At 40.0% G+C, this 6,151-nt stretch overlaps 1 pseudogene; it reads right to left on the bottom strand.

The window, feature by feature from the left end:
- Positions 1-4,499: 4,499 nt before the first annotated feature.
- LOC146378249 (UDP-glucose 6-dehydrogenase pseudogene) lies at positions 4,500-5,884 on the bottom strand (annotated as a pseudogene).
- Between the last annotated feature and the right edge of the window lie 267 nt (positions 5,885-6,151).

Here is a 6,151-nt window from a genome sequence, read left to right as displayed (position 1 = left end):
TCTTTGTTACACCTGGGAAAAACGAGGATGCTGTTGTTCTGCAGCAGAAGGTGCACTGACATTTCATATTATGAAGCATCACAATAGCTACAGATCCATGGATTGCACTAGTGGGTTGCTAAAAATAAATAAATATAATAAAATAAAATGTAAAAATTTTTTAGACTTAAATAACCATGGGACAGGGAAAATATTCCCAATCATACTTTGACTGGAAGAATGGTGGCGTGCAAACAAAATTGATTGAGGTTAGAAACACCAAATGAGGCAGCAGAAACCATTGCACAATACCTCACTGGTACCTCACTATAATTTTTCTTATACAGATTATTTCTGTAACATTATTTAATTCCAGAGGTTTTTAAGTTATTTGTTTTGCACTTGTTGACTTGTAAAAGCCTATATGGGAGTTTTTATTTCACCATTCATTAACCGCACAAAGAAGGCATCTTTCAAATATGTTAAAATGTTCTTAAAACATACAGTGTTATTAAAATTCTTCATGACTGGGCCAAATGTCCTCTTTTTTGGAAATCAAAATGGAGACACCGGCACTCGAGGCCTGGAGTTGTCCACCACTGGGTTAAATGTCTATGTCTGCTTAGCAGTGATTGTTGCATGCTGAAGGATTTTTGAGAAATATTTGATAAAAAAATACATCTTTAAAAAAATCAATAAATATTCAAGGATGACACGCAGATCCAAGAGATAACAGGATAACATAAGTATGTATTCAATGACGCAAGAAAAACAAAACAAAACAAAAAACAATGCAGAATTTGTTAGATTTGTTAGAGATATTGGATTTAGAGAATGTTTGCTTCCTCATACTAATGTGCATCATTTACCCAGGTAATCATCAGCAAATCCATTTTCCCCAACTAATTTTGTAAATAGAGTTTGAGCAACATTTGCAATGCAACTCAATTATCTTGCTGATGTTCTCATTTTGTATAACAGGTCAAGTGTGTGTAGAGAAAATTAAAAAAAACAGTATTAAAAACAAGAACAGTGCGACTCACCAATGACTGTGAGCGATTCCAGATGTTGCATACGATTCAGCCAGGACTGTAGATGACATGGGATGTTCTCTCTCAGGTTGTCATAGTGAACAAACAGGGACTTGAGCGAGGTCAGGCCCCTCAATGCATTCTCAGATGGTATGGATTCTGGGTAATTCACCAGCTCCAGAGCAGTCAGTGCTGGGCCACCATATGCTCCTATAGAACCAAAGAAAAAGACGTGACTCACTAAGACTGTGTGACGGTGCCTGATGAGACTGTCCAACCACAAAGCTTTGGTAGTAAGTAAACCTTTGATTTCTTTGTGTCAAGAGCAAGAGTGCACACAGGAACATAAACCTCTACAAATTAATTGTGTTTTCTTGTGAGTAGCTTTTCAAGTGTGTGAACATACAAATAAATTGTTTATAAAATCGAAACTATTGAACTTAGGAGATTTAGTGAAACTACGGACACTATTAATTATGTTTAAGGCTAAAAATAATACTTTGCCTTTCAAGTTAAAAAGTTTATTTTCAGCGTGTTCGGGGGATGAAGACAGCACAAGGAAATTTCATTTGAAGCATCAACTAGCTAGGACTACACAAAGATTAATGAGTCCAACGGTTAGGGGTATATGACTGTGGAACTCTCTTCATTATAATCTAAAGAATTGTACAAATTTACATTGTTTTAAAAAGTGTTACATGTCTAAAACAATCATTCAATATGAAGAATATGAACGAAATTGGAGTTAATTGAAGAAGGAATTTTTTTTCCTCTCCCGCTTTCTCTCGCCTTATTTTATTCTATTTAGGTATTTTTTTTTCCTTGTTATTATGCGAAGTGTTATAATGTTATTATGTTTGGTCTGCATTAGGATCTGGAGATAAATGTTAGTGTGTTCCTTGGTTAATTGTGCCCACTTGTAGTATTAGTTGGATCGCATAGGGGGCAGGGTTTAATAAGAATATTTTCTTCTTCCTGCTCCTTTTCACGCATGATTGCAATGTTTTTCCGAGAAAAAGCATGGTTTGTGTGTATGAAAGGACAAAACTGTTGAACCAAGTGTGAAATAAAGAAAGAAAGAAGAAGTGTAAAAGGTGACTATAAGCCTGCATCAGAACCTGTAAAGCAGGGCTGGAATGGGACAAAAAATCAGCCCGGGCATTTTGACTAGTGACCGGCCCACCATGGTATTATAGGAAAAGCCATAAAGCCTTTATAATAAACTTAAACCTACACCATCCTCCCTATTCTGGCATTCTAAACAGTACTTAGCAAAAATATAAAACAACCCAATTTATAATTACATATACCTAACTAATAGGGTTGCCAACTCCCAGCAAAAAAGAAAAGAAAAAAATAGGGAACCACTCCCCCACCCTCTGCCTCAAGATGCTTAATTGACAAAACTGATTTTAATTTAATGCAAGTATAAAACAAATGCACAGAAATCTATTATTTTTCTCCAGTAATTAAATAGATTCAACATCTTTCTTCAACAGAATTGCAGACTGCACAGATGGTACCTTCCCAAAGGAAAGAATACTATAACTTACTAGGGTATATACTAGACTTAATATTTACTGAAAACAATAATGGATTCCTATACATTTTACATCAGATGAAAACTTTGGTTGTAAGATTCAGATAATTATTCATTAAAAGCTAGACATTTTAAATAAGAATAAGAAAGAAAAGTATTTCTTTGTGCCCCCCTTCCCCTGTTAATGCCCTACCTGCCCCCCTGGCAAAACTTTGCTCGTTCCACTTCTCACGTGCACACCACTTTGTATTGGTCTTTCACGTGGAAGTCCAATAAAATTGATTCATGTTTGTGGCTGTAATGTGACAAAATGTGGAAAAGTTCAAGGGGGCCTTGAACTTACAGTGGCTTTTGCAAGCCACTGTAACTGTTTGTGTCTTCATCCTTGGGACCCATAACACATCCAGCCTAAAAGAAACAAAACAACGAAGTACAGTCCTTACTTAAGCTCTCTGTAATATAGAACCTGTTTAGTTTTGACCAAAACTTCCCAGGGAAGTCTTGCACTCAACATCAACTATTCAAGATTGTAATATCAAATAACTCCATTACAACATAGCTTTAGTCCTGATGCTGAGGAGATTACAATTTAAAGAATTTGCATTATAAAAACCGTTAAGACACAGTAAGGTCTATAAATTTCTTGGAAAATAGTTTTTATGTTAGCCTCTGAACCCCTGGTGTAATCAATCAGTGTGAGTGATGACTTTCAGCTTTAGTTTGATTTGTTTTAATGCTCCACTGTTGGAGGACATTTACACTTTTCTTTGTCCCTTTATGTGATGTTGCCGTTTTCAGTTCCTTCAGTCTAAGAAGGTTAGAACTTCTTTAACTTAAAGAAGTCCAGTTGCTGTCTTTTTTCCAACCTCCTTAGACCACTATGACCTGGATGACTGAGAACCTACACACACTTTTCTTTACTTTTGCCACAATTTGTACACTATATTTAGAAATAATTCTCATACAAAGGGCTCTACTGGCATATTCAGGGACAACCCAAAATATTTTTTCAATACACAATACACTGTTAAACATTTTATTTATAGCTAGTAATAACTAAATGGCTTTTGATTATGGGCTCTAATCTTGCTGTGGACCAATGAAACAAAAAGTTGAATTTGGAAGGTTTGCAATTCAGTAAAATTGACAACTGAAGAATTTAAAGAGTCACTTGAAGCAATGATAATTAATATAACTTTTGCATACATCCAGAGACTCAAAAGAGCTACAGATTCATAACCCCTGAACTAGCTGCTTATAAAGTTTTGAAAAAATTAAAAATGATAAATGAAGTGGGGGAATTACTGCATCATGGAAGCCAAAGCATTAAAAGGCAACCTATAATACAAAAAAAAAAAGATAAACTATGGCAATTCCTGAAGGATCAGAAGACGGTTCTGGTGCAACTGGAAATCCATCAGACAGTCTAATACTGCCAGAGCAGCTGATCTGAGCCCCCACGAGAAACCAAATAAGGGACCAGATCGGAGGATGGAGAGACGTTCGTTCACCAAGGCCACTGCAGATGACACCAGCATCTTCACTATGGTCACAGTTGTGAGATCCAAACCCTGAGTGGCGACACTCAGAAAGCTTGGATTTCCTGCCTGTGCATGCCACATCATCCATCCAGATGGGTCCTGCGCCCTGTCCAAATTTTGCATTAGTTGCATTGAACTGAATTTCCACAGCTAGACATGAGCGTGACACTGATAATGTCCTTCTTAGAAGGGAGGCTTTCTATACAATCACTTGAAGGTCTGTATTTTGATTTGAAAGCTGTTAAATGAAATAATAAACTAAATTCACAGAATAATACAGTTCTTTATGAAAACTAGTTTTTATTTGATCGAAAAAACAAAAATATCATAAACATAAACAAACGAAATCAGTCCAACAACAGGTGTACCTGACATGTGAAATGTCAGGGGGTAGGAGGAATCTGCTGCATGTTGAGTGATGAAGAAATGAGTTTCAGACGTTTGCTTTGCTGGTGGGAACGTCGCCGGCAGTGATTCGAGGACCAGCAGCTGCTGGAGCGTAGGGGATTCGTGCCGGTGTCATCTTTCTACCGATGGTCTCGATCTGGAAGCCGAGGCTCTGGAGATGAGGGTGAAGGTGATCCAGCACTCTGCGGCCATCAAATATGAAAGCCGGCTTCAGCATGTTCTTGTAAATCTTTTCGTAGTCCAGTTCCTTAAACATGTCCCACTCTGTGCAGATGACCAATGCATGAGCGCTCTGGCAAGCCTCATAAGGGTCTGATGTCACAGTCACCAACTCAGACACTCTCTCTGGGTTGTCCTCGAGATGCTGGGCTGGGAGAGGTCGTGAATGATTTGCTCTTTAAGGACTTTGGGGTGTTGAAGAGACAGTCAATGATCCTGCAGGCAAACCGTCGTCTTTGGTACTCATTCATGTCGATCACCTGCTGCCAATAGGAAGCCACCTCAGGCAGGTTGAGGGCCTCGCACAGATACACCAGATTCAGCACATCCTTCTGGAAACAGCTTCCACCAAAACCTACGCTGGCTTTAATGAACTTGTTCCCTATTCTCTGGTCCATGCCAATCGCCTTGGCCACTTCCTCCACGTCGGCTCCAGTGGCCTCGCCCAGAGCACTGATACTGTTGATGCTGCTGATTCGCTGAGCCAGGAATGCATTAGCTGCCAGCTTGGAGAGCTCAGATGACCACGTGTTTGTGGTGATGATGTGCTCCTTGGGGACCCAGTGTTCATATACGGCACACAACGCTCTGATCGCCTTTTGACCTTCAGCCGTCTCATCTCCACCAATCAGGACACGGTCCGGCTCCTTCAGATCCTGCACCGCCGTTCCTTCTGCGAGGAACTCTGGGTTGGACAGCACTTGCAGGTTGAGGCTGGGTTTGGTGTTGGCGTCAAATATCCGTCTAATGCTCTCGGCGGCGCGCACCGGCACCGTACTCTTCTCCGTGACAATCTTGTAGCCGTCGGACATCTCAACAATGCGCCGGGCGCACGCCTCGATGAACTTCAGGTCAGCCGCGCGACCTTTCCCCATCCCGTATGTCTTTGTTGGGGTGTTCACAGAGATAAAGACGAGGTCTGCATCCCTGATAGCCGAGTCTATGTCTGTGGAAAAAAACAAATTTCTTCCTCTGCATGATTCAACCACCTCCTTTAGTCCAGGCTCATAAATGGGCAGAGTGTCAGAATTCCAGGCCTTGATTCGGGACTCGTTGACATCCACAACAGTCACTGTGATCTCCGGGCACATCTGGGCGATGACGCTGCATGTTGGGCCTCCTACGTAACCCGCACCAATGCAACAGATCCTCTTTATTTGAAACATCTGGGGAGGATACAACACAGAGCTATAAAGTTATCAAGTGAATACACTTCCCTGCAAATAAAGTACCCATCAAGCAAGCCTTATTTGTACACATTTCAGGGCCTGCCAACAGCTTATCAGTGGGTTTGCCAGATAAGAAAATAAGAGGAGGGGGTCCCAAGGAGTCCTGGACAGCTTTTGCTCCAAATCACTTAAAAAACAATTTATAAGGATTTGAAGAGTAAGTAGTAATCGATTATCTCACTCATAATTTCAGCTTCATAACAA

This window comes from Perissodus microlepis, chromosome 11, assembly GCF_051167445.1.
Source record: "Perissodus microlepis isolate ML-2025 ecotype Zambia chromosome 11, ASM5116744v1, whole genome shotgun sequence".
Classification (NCBI taxonomy): Eukaryota; Metazoa; Chordata; class Actinopteri; order Cichliformes; family Cichlidae; genus Perissodus; species Perissodus microlepis.
Note: the sequence above shows the minus strand (reverse complement) of the source record. Positions and strands in the feature narration are given on the sequence as shown.